The sequence below is a fragment of the Pleurodeles waltl genome, chromosome 10 (assembly GCF_031143425.1).
Source record: "Pleurodeles waltl isolate 20211129_DDA chromosome 10, aPleWal1.hap1.20221129, whole genome shotgun sequence".
Lineage (NCBI taxonomy): Eukaryota > Metazoa > Chordata > Amphibia > Caudata > Salamandridae > Pleurodeles > Pleurodeles waltl.
In genome coordinates, this window is record NC_090449.1 from 644,034,994 (window position 1) to 644,052,590 (window position 17,597).

The window sequence follows — 17,597 nt, forward strand, 5'->3', positions numbered from 1 at the left end:
TGCTTTTCAATTGCAAATGTGACATACCAAGGTATCACTATGCACAGTCTGTCCCCCACCCTTCGTGCATTCTGTTCCCACTTCAATGTGCTTTAGAGAATCATTGTACCTTTTATGCCAGTATTATTGCAGAGCTCTAACTATTGCCTTATTTTAGGGTGTCAACTGTCTCTCTGTTTGTACTTTGTATAACATTTAATAACAATTATTTGAAATCAACAAAAACCTAGTTCATATGCTAGTTGCTCTACCCTATTGTAATAGTTGGGAGTGCAACTTTGATTCGTGTCCTTGCAACCAGGTTTCTTCATAAACAACTTTTCGTATAATTATATTTTGCAGTTTTTACTCAAAACCTAGACTTTGCACTCTCTAAGCCCTTCTGAACAAACATTCTATAAGACAGTCCGCAAAGGCACTTTATTTTCTTCAATATCTAGCAACAATGAAATAATAGCCACAGTCTATACTTATCTAAGACTTGTAATTACTATAAGGAAGACTTTTGAACTCGATTCTAGGCAATATACTGGGGTCGCTCTCACCTTTTGAATGAGTAGAGGCACATAACCGACCCACTTATATGAGGTTTTTGTTCTCCACTTTTTATATTAGTTGTCAGATTAATGTGTCTGTCTGTCTTGGAGGGTCACGATTTTGAACTGTTACCTCTGAATATTAGCTAGTTACATTTCTAATTTTTGTTTGCTGAAATCTGGAGCTGCTAAAAGTTTCTATACTGTCCGTAATAGCATTAGTTTTGAGTATAGCCTGTTGGGCTCTGATTGATGGGCTCCAAAATGCTGTGGTACTTATTGCATAGCACTATCAGTACTTTATTCCTTTTGAGTCTTAAGGCCTGATTACGATGTTGGCTGATGGGATACTCCATCACAAATGCGACAGATATCACACCCACCATTTTACAAGTTCCATAGTATATAATGGAACTAGTAATATGGCGAACGGGATATATGTCACATTTGTGACGGAGTATCCCATCCACTAAGGTCGTAATCAGGCCCTCAGACTTATTGCATCTTATAGGATAGTCACCCCTTTTCCTTAAAATGTTTTTGAGCACATCCTTGTTCTGTGCCTTTGTGGCCAGGCTTCTTTATAATGCCCTTTTTAACTAGTCCTCTGCAGTTTTTATACTATAACTTAGATTTTGGACTTTCATAGCATTTAAATTTAAACTTAATCTCAGGTGATTACAAATAGGCACTTTATTTTTATGTGCGTTTAACGTTCAGATGGTGACAAAATAATGGTGAAAGCTTATATTTGTCCCAGACTTGTGATTAGAATCAGAAAGACTCATAAGCTTGACTCCTCAGACCTTTTGCATTAATACGAGCACATAGTGGATCATGTGTTGTAGGGCTTTGAACTTGAATTTGTATTTCTGAATATTATTAAATTGTATTTAGTTTGAAGATCATTGGAACTTGAAGCGCTAAAGTATGATTCTGGTTTAATTGTATTATTTTATATGTGAATTGTCTCAATTTTCCTTCACAATATTGTATTGAAATGTATTTTATGGCACATTTATGGTCTACTTTTAACCAGACCGAATACAGTTTTTTTAACTTGAGCCTTTAATTCAAGCCTGACTGCTTTTGTGCCAAGCTACCAAAGGGTTAAGCACAGGTTGATTTGGGGTTGCTTATGACTTCACCCTAACAGAGATTTTTGGTTGAGATTGAGAAGGGTTTCATCCCCCTCAACTAGTAACCCAATTACTTACAGCCACACAAATCAGGGCTTATGGGGCTTTGCAAATATTACTGAAGCCTCTGCATTGTTCTTGGGTTGCCTTGCATGACACAAGGACAATGCAAAGGCTTCATAAAAATGTGCCAAGGTTTCCAACCTGAGAGCTGTCCAGATTCACAATAACTGTTTGTATATATGCTTCTCATCCTGGGGCTAGTAGGAGTATCCCCAAGCAACTTTGCTTAGGGTTCTCTTCGTGGGATACGTGGTATTAAAGAAGACCTCAGACATGTCATTTTTCTCATTTGTATTGGCTCACCTGTGGTTTAAGATATTTCTATAAATATTTCTAGAGTGGTCTGAATTTACAGTGGTCTAGAAAGTCAAGATGAGAGACAAAAGGCCCCATAAGAATATAATACATTGGCCCCAATGTGTCACATTTCCTGCTCTGCCTCATGATACCCTAACAATGCCATGGATGCGCTGTATTTACATACAGGGCTCCAGGGCTCACGTTTTCACAGGTGCATCAGAAATTATGGTGCAACTGTTGGCGCTAAACTCACGCATTGCTGACCTAACGTAAAAAAATGATGGTACTCCAGCACCGAGAGGAGGCCCCCATAGAGAAAAGCCCTGCATCAATTGTATTTCTGTCCTGAGCAGGTGGTAAAAGTTTGATGCAGTGAAGTTGCAGAATGATGCAGTAAAATGTTGTAAATTTCACTGCATCAGTTCTGCATGGTTTTTCCTGTGGGAACGCCTACCCTGCATACATTATGCCTGACACAGGAATAATGTGGTGCAAGAGTTTGCAAACTGATCATTGGGCCTAATGCATCAGTTTGTAATTCTAGTGCAGTGTGGAGAGCAACTAGCACTACTGCTGCGTCAAACAAAAATGATGCAATGGTGGCACAAAGGCTTTGTAAATGAAGCCCACAGTTCCTCTTATACCACTGTGGTAGTAAACAAACACACCCCTAATACCGACATATGGAATCAGGCATCCTAACCTTATTTTGAACCATTGTAAACTTATGTTGAACGATCTCTATAATTCCAAGCAGGTCCTTTTAACTATAAGTGTACCCACTTGTAAACCACGTGCAGCGCCCTTCATGCCTCATGGTTGAGGTTGTTTCTGTGAGGCTAGTTGCATCCAAGATGGCGGGTGTTAGAAATGGGGTTTTTGGTTGGCAGTTAGGTTGCCCTCTGTCCAAGCAAGAACCCTCACTCTAGTCAGGGTAAGTCACACACAATCCAAAATCAGCCTGTGCTCACCCTCCGGTAGCTTGGCACGAGCAGTCAGGCTTAACTTAGAAGGCAATGTGTAAAGCATTTGTGCAATAAATCATACAACACCATAGTATAACACCACAAAAATACACCACACAGTGTTTAGAAAAATATAGAATATTTATCTGGATAATTGTAGGTCAAAACGATCAAAGTTGTAATACGAATTTGTAAAGATATCACTGAAAAGTGATATTAAGAGTCTTTAAGTCTTTAAAAAGCAATAAAGTGTCTTTCAAGCACAGAGTACCTGGTTTCTGGTGGGAAATCTCCTCAGAGGGCCACAGGAGAAGAGATGCGTGGAAAAAGGGGTGTGTGCGTCGATTTCTCCTCAGCACACACAGACTTGCGTCGTTCTTTTCCACGCGGGGAAGTCGGGCGTCGTTTTCCGGCGCGCAGACAGTCTCTTTTTGTGGATCGCGGGGATTACCAGATGTCCCGGGTCTGTGCGTGGATTCTCCTGCTTATTTTCCGGCTGCGCGTCGTTCTGCGGGGCTGCGCGTCGAAGTTTCGATCTCACGGTAGGCGTCGCGTCGATTTCTCCTTGGAAGTCGGGCGGCGTTGTCCTTGCGAGGCCGTGCGTCGAAATTTTGGTCTCACGGCAGGCGTCGCGTCGATTTCTCCTTGGAAGTCGGGCGGCGTTGTCCTTGCGAGGCCGTGCGTCAAAGTTTCGCACTCACGGTAGGCGTCGCGTCGATTTCTCCTTGGAAGTCGGGCGGCTTTGTCCTTGCGAGGTTGTGCGTCGAAGTCTCGATCGTCCCGAGGGCGTCGCGTTGATCAGCGTCGGTGTGCGGCGTTTTTCTCGCCGCGAAACAAGCTGTGCGTCGAAATTTTCGGCGCACGGAGCGTCCACGTGAAAGGAAGAAGTCTTTTTGGTCCTGAGACTTCAAGGAACAGGAGGCAAGCTCTATCCAAGCCCTTGGAGAGCACTTTCATAGCCAGACAAGAGTTCAGCAAGGCAGCAGGGCAACAGCAAGACAGCAGTCCTTTGGAGAAAGCAGACAGGTGAGTCCTTTGAGCAGCCAGGCAGTTCTTCTTGGCAGGATGTAGTTTCTGGTTCAGGTTTCTTCTCCAGCAAGTGTCTGATGAGGTAGGGCAGAGGCCCTGTTTTATACTAAGTTGTGCCTTTGAAGTGGGGGTGATTTCAAAGAGTCTCTAAGAAATGCAACAAGTTCCCTTTCAGCTCAATCCTGTCTGCCAGAGTCCCAGTAGGGGGTGTGGCAGTCCTTTGTGTGAGGGCAGGCCCTCCACCCTCCCAGCCCAGGAAGACCCATTCAAAATGCAGATGTATGCAAGTGAGGCTGAGTACCCTGTGTTTGGGGTGTGTCTGAGTGAATGCACAAGGAGCTGTCAACTAAACCTAGCCAGACGTGGATTGAAGGGCACAACAAGTTTTTAGTGCAAAGAAATGCTCACTTTCTAAAAGTGGCATTTCTAGAATAGTAATATTAAATCCGACTTCACCAGTCAGCAGGATCTTATATTACCATTCTGGCCATACTAAATATGACCTTCCTGCTCCTTTCAGATCAGTAGCTGCCACTTCAACAGTGTATGAGGGCAGCCCCAATGTTAGCCTATGAAGGGAGCAGGCCTCACAGTAGTGTAAAAACGAATTTAGGAGTTTTACACTACTAGGACATATAACTACACAGGTACATGTCCTGCCTTTTACCTACACAGCACCCTGCTCTAGGGGTTACCTAGGGCACACATTAGGGATGACTTATATGTAGAAAAAGGGGAGTTCTAGGCTTGGCAAGTACTTTTAAATGCCAAGTCGAAGTGGCAGTGAAACTGCACACACAGGCCTTGCAATGGCAGGCCTGAGACAAGGTTAAGGGGCTACTGAGGTGGGTGGCACCACCAGTGCTGCAGGCCCACTAGTAGCATTTAATCTACATGCCCTAGGCACATGTAGTGCACTCTACTAGGGACTTACAGGTAAATTAAATAGTCAATCATGGATAAACCAATCAATAGTACAATTTACACAGAGAGCATATGCACTTTAGCACTGGTTAGCAGTGGTAAAGTGCTCAGAGGTCAAAAGCCAACAACAACAGGTCAGAAAAAATAGGAGGAAGGAGGCAAAAAGTTTGGGGATGTCCCCGTCAAAAAGCCAGGTCCAACATGACCCCCCACCAGCCTAAAGCCAGGGGAGAACAATCACTATCCTGATGTACTTCCCTGTTTGAGGCGACAGAACAAGGACCCAGGCCCACAACAGCAGGGGCATGCTCCAGTTCTTCGCCTTCCTGACTCCACTTGGATCCCTCTGTCCATACTCTCAGGGCCCACTAAGCCCATCCATGGGGAACCTTTCTCCTTTCCTGCGGATCCCATCTGTGCAGCACCTAACCTTACTTTGCTCACAGATGTATCCCAGGAGCAGGATAGTACCCCCATGACCAACATAGTGGTGTTGCCCACTCTACCCCTGGGGTGTGACACTTGTCCCCTCCCCAGGGATAACTCTGTCCACCCGGACAGCAAGCCACAGTGATTACTGACAGCTGCCAGGGATGAGAGCCAGGCCCCAGGCCTCTCAAAGCTCTCCAACCACTGTGGCTGTGGAGAGTGGGGGGCGGTAGCCCCAGGTGCTGGGCACCCTTTAACCACTCTCCCTTCCACCAGGTCAGGGATGACAGCCTGAACCTGGTCCTCCCCTCTGGGGCTTTGTACCCTCCTTCCTGGAGCGGTACCCCCAGAGTCCAACATGGCCAGGGGGCTTACAGAAGTCGCCCTGTACCATTCCTCCACCAGTGCAGGGCTGTTAACCTGCCACTGGCCCTCCAACCTGGGGTCTGTACCTACAGGTTGGACTAGGGCCCGGGGTGAGGCTTCCCTCCCCCTGCCCTCCCTTCTGGGGTCCAGCACCCTCCAACTAGGAGTGGCCTCCTCAGAAGACAACATGGTAGGGGCACTGTTATCAGTAGCCCCTCCCTCCAGGTCCGGGGGGACACCCTGAACCTGGTCTTCCAGCCCAGGGTCTGTACCCTCAGACTGGATCACCGCCTGGCAAACCAGGACTTCCTGGGAGGCCCACCTACCCCCCACCAGGTCAGAGTTTAACCTCTGCACCTGCCCATTCAACTCAGAGTCACCACCCTGAAGTTGAACAATTGCCTGGCACGCCAGGACTTCCTGGAGGGCACACTGACCCTCCACCAGGTCAGAGTTTAACCTCTGCACCTGACCATTCAACTCAGAGTCACCACCCTGAAGTTGAACAATTGCCTGGCACACCAGGACTTCCTGGAGGGCACACTGACCCTCCACCAGGTCAGAGTTTAACCTCTGCACCTGACCATTCAACTCAGAGTCACCACCCTGAAGTTGAACAGTTGCCTGGCGCACCAGGACTTTCTGGGAGGCACACCTACCTCCCACCAGGTCAGAGTTTAACCTCTGAGCCTGGTTCCCCAACCCAGGGTCACCACCCTGAGGTTGGGCAATTGCCTGGCACGCCAGGACTTTCTGGGGGGCACACCTACCCCCCACCAGGTCAGAGTTTAACCTTTGAACCTGGTCATCCAACCCAGAGTCAACACCCTGAGGTTGGACAATTGCCTGGCACAGCAGGGCTTCTTGGGAGGCACACCTACCTCCCACCAGGTCAGAGTTTAACCTCTGAACCTGGGTATCCAACCCAGAGTCAGCACTCTGAGGTTGAACAATTGCCTGGCACGCCAGGACTTTCTGGAGGGCACACTGACCCTCCACCAGGTCAGAGTTTAACCTCTGAACTGGGCCATTCAACTCAGAGTTACCACCCTGAAGTAGAACAATCGCCTGGCACGCCAGGACTTCCTGGAGGGCACACTGACCCTCCACCAGGTCAGAGTTTAACCTCTGAACCTGGTTCTCCAACCTAGGGTCACCATCCTGAGGTTGGACAACTGCCTGGTACACCAGGGCTTTCTGGGGGGCACACCTACCCCCCACCAGGTCAGAGGTTAACCTCTGAACCTGGATATCCAACCCAGAGTCACCACCCTGAGGTTGAACCATTGCCTGGCAGGCCAGGACTTTCAGGGAGGCACACCTACCTCCCACCAGGTCAGAGTTCAACCTCTGAGCCTGGTTCTCCAACCCAGGGTCACCACCCTGAGGTTGAACCATTGCCTGGTATACCAGGACTTTCTGGGGGGCACATCTACCCCCCACCAGGTCAGAGTTTGACCTCTGAACCGGGTTAGCCAACCCAGAGTCACCACCCTGAGGTTGGGCAATTGCCTGGCACCCCAGGACTTTCTGGGAGGCACACCTACCTCCCACCAGGTCAGAGTTTAACCTCTGAACCTGGCCATCCAACCCAGAGTCGACACCCTGAGGTTGGACAACTGCCTGGCACGCCAGGACTTTCTGGAGGGCACACTGACCCTCCACCAGGTCAGAGTTTAACCTCTGCACCTGACCATTCAACTCAGAGTCACCCCCCTGAAGTTGAACAATTGCCTGGCGCACCAGGACTTTCTGGGAGGCACACCTACCTCCCACCAGGTCAGAGTTTAACCTCTGAGCCTGGTTCTCCAACCCAGGGTCACCACCCTGAGGTTGAACCATTGCCTGGTATCCCAGGACTTTCTGGGAGGCACACCTACCTCCCACCAGGTCAGAGTTTAATCTCTGAACCTGGCCATCCAACCCAGAGTCGACACCCTGAGGTTGGACAACTGCCTGGCACGCCAGGACTTTCTGGGGGGCACACCTACCCCCCACCAGGTCAGAGTTTGACCTCTTCACCTGGTAAGCCAACCTAGAGTCACCACCCTGAGGTTGAGCCATTGCCTGGCATTCCAGGACTTTCTGGGGGGCACATCTACCCCCCACCAGGTCAAAGTTTAACCTCTGAACCCGGTTATCCAACCCAGAGTCACCACCCTGAGGTTGAATCTTTGCCTGGCATGCCAGGACTTCCTGGGGGGCACTCTCACCCCCCACAAGGGACACGCCGTCCCCAAGGGCCACACAAGAGTCTAGTTGGCGCAGGTCTCCCGACCTCTGCCCATCCGGCAGAGTCTGGGTTTCCCCCAAACCAGAAACGGTCTCACCTGGGTCATTCCTGGGGGGCTCTGCTCTCAGAGCTGACCCCTGACTTTCAAGATCCTCCACTGGGGTCTGCCACCCCCTCTCAACCCTATGTCTGGACTTCTGCACCCCATCACTAGGAGTGGTACTGCCAGACACCAGAACTGTTGGGATGCTGTCTACAGTCATCCCCCCAAGTTCTTCTGACACTGCGGGGCTTCCCTCAAAAGGTGGCCCTACGGTACAGGTTAGGCTCTGAGACCTACCTGGGACACTACAATCCTCTCCCACCTCACTTGGTCGGGAACCACCTAGACCACTCCCTTCAGGAGCACCCCCAAATGCCTCTTCAGACTCTCTGGTACTCACCCAAAAGTCTGCCTCCACTGTAAGTTCCCTGGGGTCAGAGAACTCACACTCCACCGGGTGTTGGCGTAGCTCTGGAAAATAAGGACCAGACATATGCTCTCCAGCAATTACATCACTCCGCCCTTCACATGTATTAACCACAGTACCCTTCACCCAACCACCTAGTAACTCAGCCTTGGAAAAGCACTCTACATCACCCTCTTGAGACTGGTGAGACAGTTTCTGTCTGTCCCTGACACTCAACCCAAACTCTTCTGGGATGTCTCTACACTCTATATCCAGGACGTCCACCAGGGGGGAACCCTTTTCTCTGTCACTCTCTGCTAGAGTCAGTAAAGTGTCCCTCCCCCCAGTAGGAATATGACTCCCTGTGCCAGTTCCCCAATCCTTCTCAGGGACCCTGTGCATAACGGGAACTACCTCATACCCTTGAACCGCCTGGGGTGTGTCAACTCTCTTCTTCAAGTTGGGAACCACATCTCTGGGCTTGTGCCCTTCTTCAGCAGTACTAGATGCAAGATTTTTGCTGCCACCATCTGAACTGGACTCAGCCCTTCCGGCCTCCAGTTTCAGCTCTTTACAGCTCAGCTCTTGAGCTGCAATCTTTTCTTCTTCCAGGGCTAAAAGTCTTTTTGCCTCAACCTCTGCAAGATACTCCTCTAATTGTTGCTCCTGTCGCCTTTGACTTCGGAGCCATTCATCTATTTCTGGGTCACTGTCCAACTCTGAGTAGCCTTCCTCCTCATCTGAGTAGTCTTCCTCCTCATCTGAGGGGTACTTAGTCATTTGGTTTCTTGCTGCCTCTCTCTCTGCCCATCTTTCCTCCCCCCAGACTATGTAGTGATGGAGCATCTCCGCTTTAGTAGATCTCCTTGCTACAGGAAGGCCCCATTGTCTGCAAAGCTTCCTTAGGTCAGCCTTAGTGAGGTGGTCAGTACGAACAAAGAATGAGTAGGTAAGCAATCCCATTTTGATAAGATCTTATCAGCAAAAACCAAAATCCAAAGTCCAAAATATCAATAGTATATCCAGGAGGACATCAGAGAACCAAGAGCCAAAAAAAAAGATGAAAAATCAAGTTGACCTTCCACTGTGGGTAGGTAGTGAAATACTTAGCTACTGTATGTCACTGCACAAACACAAGTCCTATCCTCACCGCTGATCACCAATGTTAGAAATGGGGTTTTTGGTTGGCAGTTAGGTTGCCCTCTGTCCAAGCAAGAACCCTCACTCTAGTCAGGGTAAGTCACACACAATCCAAAATCAGCCTGTGCTCACCCTCCGGTAGCTTGGCACGAGCAGTCAGGCTTAACTTAGAAGGCAATGTGTAAAGCATTTGTGCAATAAATCATACAACACCATAGTATAACACCACAAAAATACACCACACAGTGTTTAGAAAAATATAGAATATTTATCTGGATAATTGTAGGTCAAAACGATCAAAGTTGTAATACGAATTTGTAAAGATATCACTGAAAAGTGATATTAAGAGTCTTTAAGTCTTTAAAAAGCAATAAAGTGTCTTTCAAGCACAGAGTACCTGGTTTCTGGTGGGAAATCTCCTCAGAGGGCCACAGGAGAAGAGATGCGTGGAAAAAGGGGTGTGTGCGTCGATTTCTCCTCAGCACACACAGACTTGCGTCGTTCTTTTCCACGCGGGGAAGTCGGGCGTCGTTTACCGGCGCGCAGACAGTCTCTTTTTGTGGATCGCGGGGATTACCAGATGTCCCGGGTCTGTGCGTGGATTCTCCTGCTTATTTTCCGGCTGCGCGTCGTTCTGCGGGGCTGCGCGTCGAAGTTTCGATCTCACGGTAGGCGTTGCGTCGATTTCTCCTTGGAAGTCGGGCGGCGTTGTCCTTGCGAGGCCGTGCGTCGAAATTTTGGTCTCACGGCAGGCGTCGCGTCGATTTCTCCTTGGAAGTCGGGCGGCGTTGTCCTTGCGAGGCCGTGCGTCAAAGTTTCGCACTCACGGTAGGCGTCGCGTCGATTTCTCCTTGGAAGTCGGGCGGCTTTGTCCTTGCGAGGTTGTGCGTCGAAGTCTCGATCGTCCCGAGGGCGTCGCGTTGATCAGCGTCGGTGTGCGGCGTTTTTCTCGCCGCGAAACAAGCTGTGCGTCGAAATTTTCGGCGCACGGAGCGTCCACGTGAAAGGAAGAAGTCTTTTTGGTCCTGAGACTTCAAGGAACAGGAGGCAAGCTCTATCCAAGCCCTTGGAGAGCACTTTCATAGCCAGACAAGAGTTCAGCAAGGCAGCAGGGCAACAGCAAGACAGCAGTCCTTTGGAGAAAGCAGACAGGTGAGTCCTTTGAGCAGCCAGGCAGTTCTTCTTGGCAGGATGTAGTTTCTGGTTCAGGTTTCTTCTCCAGCAAGTGTCTGATGAGGTAGGGCAGAGGCCCTGTTTTATACTAAGTTGTGCCTTTGAAGTGGGGGTGATTTCAAAGAGTCTCTAAGAAATGCAACAAGTTCCCTTTCAGCTCAATCCTGTCTGCCAGAGTCCCAGTAGGGGGTGTGGCAGTCCTTTGTGTGAGGGCAGGCCCTCCACCCTCCCAGCCCAGGAAGACCCATTCAAAATGCAGATGTATGCAAGTGAGGCTGAGTACCCTGTGTTTGGGGTGTGTCTGAGTGAATGCACAAGGAGCTGTCAACTAAACCTAGCCAGACGTGGATTGAAGGGCACAACAAGTTTTTAGTGCAAAGAAATGCTCACTTTCTAAAAGTGGCATTTCTAGAATAGTAATATTAAATCCGACTTCACCAGTCAGCAGGATCTTATATTACCATTCTGGCCATACTAAATATGACCTTCCTGCTCCTTTCAGATCAGTAGCTGCCACTTCAACAGTGTATGAGGGCAGCCCCAATGTTAGCCTATGAAGGGAGCAGGCCTCACAGTAGTGTAAAAACGAATTTAGGAGTTTTACACTACTAGGACATATAACTACACAGGTACATGTCCTGCCTTTTACCTACACAGCACCCTGCTCTAGGGGTTACCTAGGGCACACATTAGGGATGACTTATATGTAGAAAAAGGGGAGTTCTAGGCTTGGCAAGTACTTTTAAATGCCAAGTCGAAGTGGCAGTGAAACTGCACACACAGGCCTTGCAATGGCAGGCCTGAGACAAGGTTAAGGGGCTACTGAGGTGGGTGGCACCACCAGTGCTGCAGGCCCACTAGTAGCATTTAATCTACATGCCCTAGGCACATGTAGTGCACTCTACTAGGGACTTACAGGTAAATTAAATAGTCAATCATGGATAAACCAATCAATAGTACAATTTACACAGAGAGCATATGCACTTTAGCACTGGTTAGCAGTGGTAAAGTGCTCAGAGGTCAAAAGCCAACAACAACAGGTCAGAAAAAATAGGAGGAAGGAGGCAAAAAGTTTGGGGATGTCCCCGTCAAAAAGCCAGGTCCAACAGCGGGCATATAGTGCGCTGCTTCCCGCTCCAATCAGGGGCAACCCAATTCCTGTGTGCTGTAGTGCCTGTCCAGCAGGGTTTGCTGCTCCCCCGCTTTCTCATCTTCACCTCCTCCTCTGAAACATGGGTGTATACTTCGGGCAAGAAAAACTCATGTGACTCACCTGCGTGAAGCAAACAATGGCATGACATGATTCTGCTACTAGCTGGGGCGGGCACAATTGGATTCCTGGCAGGAATCAGCGGAGCGGAGTGGAGCAACTCACTCAGTGTCATGGTGGTCTGCCCTTATCAACTTTTCATCCTGGAATGGAGCATATTTGTATGCTGTACATCACAGGAGGACTGGGGTATGAGTGGTGAATTACTGAGGAGCATTTTGGGTGTGGTGCGCTGTACTTGGGCAGAATGCGTGTCAACTCTTTTTTCTCTGCATTAGAGTGGATGAATGTACCCACGAAAAAATTATGTTTAAGTTAAGATGGACCAAAGAATGCTTCTTCTCAAAAACTCTCATAACCTACAAACTAAAAGCACGTAGAGCGGAGTACACTTAGCAAAGACATTTTATGAAAGTAACTCAAGATCTAGAAGAATGAATTAGAACTAGCTTAAACTATTTTTTTCATAAGAAATGATCAACTGTACAGACAACACACCTCATCTACTATTCTCCATCATAAAACAGTTGTACATTCTCTCATCTTGTGAGCACTCCACTTAAGTCAAGGCTTTTTGATAATACCCTTCCTCCTTTTCACATCAAAGGTGAATGCCAATTACGAAAACATTACAAGTAATATTGAAAAGGTAGAGTGGTCTTTAATATACTTTACTTAGAATCTACATTCGCCCTTTGAATAGAAAGTAGTAATGTTTGTACGGAATGCAAAATCAGATTCTCCGGATGATTACGACCCACTAGTAGCATGAAGCATCTGGATTTTCGGCTGCCACCACTTCATATATTTAACACCAGTCTGACTACTGGATAGTCCTTTACATATGTAAACACGGAGTGGACTCACCCCTCCTAAATATAATTGGGTCTGGATTCAGCAGTTTCAAATCACTTTTGCAACATTATTATTCTTCCTGTCTTGAGAAAACTATTTGGGAAGCTAGTCACCAGACAACTGATGACCTTTTCAGAGGAATTCACAATATTGGATCCTTGACAGACAAATTTCCACCCATGGTGTGCCGCTGAAATCACCTTGGTTCTGTCCTAGATGTGGTCTAAATGATCCTAGACAAGGATGACACTGTTGAATCTCGCTGGTACTTTTGATATAATCATTGGATGCCTTTGTAGTGGTTATGTGACATTCGGCTTAGAGGGGGGTGTTGTATACAATAGTTTTAGTTCCCTTCTCCCTGGCAGATATCAGCCATTGAGGATACCACAATTAAGTGCTGCCAAATCCTGGGTGATGTTTGAGGTACTGCAAGATTTGTCCCGTTCCTATGTCCAGCCATTATGGGCCAGATGTATGAAGAAAGCCCTCTGCGAATCGCAAATATCGATTTTTAAGAAATCGCTATTTCTGAGTTGCAATATGCTATGTAACATATTTGCGATTCGGAATTAGCGATTTCTTTAAAAAACGCTTTTTGCGGTTTCCGAGGCCCAAATACCGAAACGCAAAAAATTTGCGATTCGGTAATTGAAAATTGTTAATTGCGAGAACACACACCTGGCAGAGCTTTATGACATCACAAGCAGCAAGTGAGTCATCCCAGGCAGTTTGCAGGTGCCACACCCAAAGGAGCAGTGAGAAAGACACAGCCCAGCCACAGGGAGCAAGTCTGTGAACAAGGCAGGACTGCACATCACCATGGACAACTCTGCGCATGGAAAGGAGAAGGGAGAGAGGAAAAGAAAACTCAAGTTCAGTGAGCAGGAACTGGAGGTGCTCACTGAGGAGGTGGTGAGGAGCCATGACCGGCTGTTTGGGAAGAGCTCACTCCAGGTCCCTGAGAGTGAGAAGGGCAAACTCTGGGCGAGCATTCAAACTAAAATCTGCGCTGTGGGTGTTGCGCAGCGCTCAGTGGAGGTGATCAAAAAGAGGTGGTAGGACCTGCGTTCCCGTGACAAGGAGAGGGTGGCAAGAAGACTACAGGAGGCAAGGACCATAGGAGGCGGACCATCCACCGAGACACCCTCCACCCCGATGGAAGACCTGGTGGAGTCGACACTCCTCCCAGAAGCTGTCAGTGGGGTCACTGACCGACACATCCGGCACACCAAGCACCAGTAAAGGTAAGTGCAATATTGAGATGTAACCCCATATGTGTATGTACAAATGCTGCTTAGGAATTAGCAAGTAGTGCAAAGCATTGTGAGAAGTAGCCCATTCCACATCTTAGAAGCGGCACAACAATGCCTTATGGGAGTGGTAGTCCACAACCCAGAGCTGAAAGTAGCACATAGAATGTAATTAGGCAGAGCGACACCCAGAAGAACACAACACCCACTACATAGTGATATGATGTAACTGTACATTTATTACCATTGTGTGATTTATTACCATTTGGTGATACACACATAAATGGCATGCTGCACATTGTTGTTGCAGGTGGCCCAGGCCAGGCAGCATCAGCAAGTGCCGTTGTGGGGGATGCTGAAAACCACCCTGCATCAGACTCAAACACCAGTGAGTCACTGAATATTGCGCCTGTCAGACACAGGGCAAGGGCTGTACCGCTACCCGAATTGAGCTAGGACTCAGACGACATGCGGGATGACGGCCACACACCTTCCCCAGACAGCAGATCCACTGTTAGGCAGGAGTCACAGCCGCAGCGTAACTCAACACCCCGCAGGAGGCCTCAGTATGCAGGCGCAGAGCACATGGAAGCAGGAGAGGGCCCATCAGTCTTCAGTGGCCTGAAATCCGCTATGCTGAAACTGCAGCGCCTGCAAAACAGGAAAATATCAGCAATGCAAAGGCAGATGCAGGCACACAATGCCAACATGGGGGGGGTGCATTGGCAGTTGGAGTGCCTTAATTCCAACATCTCAAAGCTGCATGAGGGACAGATCACAGGTTCCGAGAACACCAGGGAGCTGACAATTGCAGTGAGGGAACTCTACACAGAGCTAAGGCACGACAGAGTCAGCCACCGCAGGCAGGAGAGGCGTTTTATGGGCATGTTTGGTGGATTCTGTTGCTCAGTTAATCGCCTCACTACTTCAACAGCCCTCATATTGCGGCGTGCTCTGGCCGCACAGGTGGGGGCAGCAAACAGCAGTAGGGATGTGGCACAGGGACTGGTCCAGATCACTAATGTGCTGGATAATATGCTGGGTAACCACTCTGCTACACCCAGTGAACTTGGACTAGAGGAGACTGAGGACTCATCTAGCCTCAGCAGCGTAGCAGTGCCCACCACTGATCCTAGGCGTCGCAGTGCAAGGAACAGCACTGCCACTGAGGCCAACAACAGAGGTGCCAGTGAGGCCACTGCGCACTCAGGTGGTTTGCGTGGCCATAGAAAGTGACCGTAATGGCCACAGGGGACTGTCTGTTTCTTTTGTGATACAGTAAACTGTGAATTAATAGTGAGACACTGTTATCTGCTTATTTTAAGACACATAGGGGGTGATTCTGATTCTGGCGGGCGGCGGAGGCCGCCCGCCAGAATTCCGCCCCCATTATACCGCTCCGCCGTCAGAAGACCGCGGAGGGTATTATGAGTTTTTCCCTGGGCTGGCGGGCGGTCTCCAAAAGACCGCCCGCCAGCCCAGGGAAAAACTCCCTTCCCACGAGGATGCCGGCTCGTAATCGAGCCGGCGGAGTGGGAAGGTGCGACGGGTGCAGTGGCACCCGTCGCGTATTTCAGTGTCTGCAAGGCAGACACTGAAATACTTTGCGGGGCCCTCTTACGGGGCGGTAGGGGGGGTCAGAATCCTCATGGCTGCGGATTCATGGAGGATTCAAACGAGCAGCGGAAAGTCAGCGGTAGACCGCTGACTTTCCGCTTCTGACCGCGGCTGAACCGCCGCGGTCAGAATGCTCTTTGGAGCACCGCCAGCCTGTTGGCGGTGCTCCCGTGGTCGGTGGCCCTGGCGGCCACCGGCCGCCAGGGTCAGAATGACCCCCATATTATTTTATTTTTTCTGCTAGTGAAACTTATGTTACCTGATGTTAAGGTAATAAATGTTCCAACTATCAGTACACATGTCAGTGAAGTTGTGTTGTGATTACTTACATCTGAAATGGTTGTGCGTGATGTCTGCATGCCTTTGCTGCCCTCTGCTGCACTGGTCCTGTCTGCTGGCTGTAGGGGGGTACGGAATCATCATCCTCATCAGAGTCTGAATAAGATATTTCCACAGGTATGCCCCTGGTGGTAGCTATATTGTGCAGGATTGCACATGTGGCCACTATTCTTCAGGTCGTGTCCGGGCTGTACTGTAGTGCCCCTCCACTTTTGTGGATGCACCGGAAGTGACTCTTCAGCAGCACAAAGGTGCGCTCCACCACATTGCGGGTTGCCCTGTGTGCTGAATTGTATCTCCGTTCTGCTGGTGTTGTAGGATTGAGGTAGGGCATCATCATGTAGGTGTGCACTGCGTAGGCACTGTCTCCTGGAAGGAACAGAGGGTATAATGAGTAAGTGAATCATCTGACGTCACAACACCATCAATGCGCCAGTGTACAGAGGGACAATACCAAGTAGATATCCTTCACCAAACTCCCCAGATAGCAGTCTTATGTGAATGCCGCTGTGACGAAAGATGTATGAATCATGTGTGCTCCCTGGGTACCTGGCCAAGAGATCAGTTATGATGTAGGAGGCTTTGCATATCACCTGTATATTCATTGAATGTTGGTATTTACGGTTGCGGTACACATACTCTGTGGCCGATGGTGGACAGATTGCAACATGTGTCCCATCTATGGCACCTAGGGCGTGGGGGAACTGTGCTATCTGGTAGAAATCAGTTTTTGTCTGCTGTATTTCCTGTGGGGTGTGGGGAAATCTAATGTACTGGTGTATCCTGCTCAGCATGCCGTTGATAAATGCATGGAAAAATCTAGAGAGGGCACTCTGTGATACTCCTCCAGCTGCTGCTATGACCCCTTGATAGATCCCTGAGGCAAGTAGGTGGAGGGAGCATAATACCTGCACATGGGTGGGTATGCTATGAGTCCTGTGTGTTGAGCGCTGCAGTATGGGTTGTAGCTCAGCTATCAGGTCAAGTATCATGGCTGAGTTCAACCTGTACTTATCATATATCTCCTCCTCAGTCTGGCCAAAAAGGGTAATGCTCACTCTGAAAATGCGCTCCTGTCTCCTCCTCCCTCTCCTCAAACCTGCCAAGATCCTCATTCTCCTCGCCATGACGTAGAGTGCAGCCATTGTGGAAAAGAGTCTGAGGCATTCTGGGCCTCCTTATATAGGTTGCACCTGGCTACCACCTGGTTTCACCTAGTGGTAATTTGCATGTGCAAAAGGCCATTCTGCGAAAATTTGCAATTTGCGAATTTTTCATGCATCAAATTGCGACTTGGTTTTGCGAGTCGCATTTTGCGTCTCGCAATTTCCGACTTGAAATACCGAATCACTAATTGCAATTCGGTATTTCATGTCGCAAATTGCGAGACACAAAATGCGACACGCAAAACCAAGTCGCAACGAAAAAAATCGCTATTTTTGCGATTCCATATTTTTGGTCTGCGAATGCCTTTCATGCATCGCAGACCACGTTTTTGCATTCTCAAATGGCCAAAT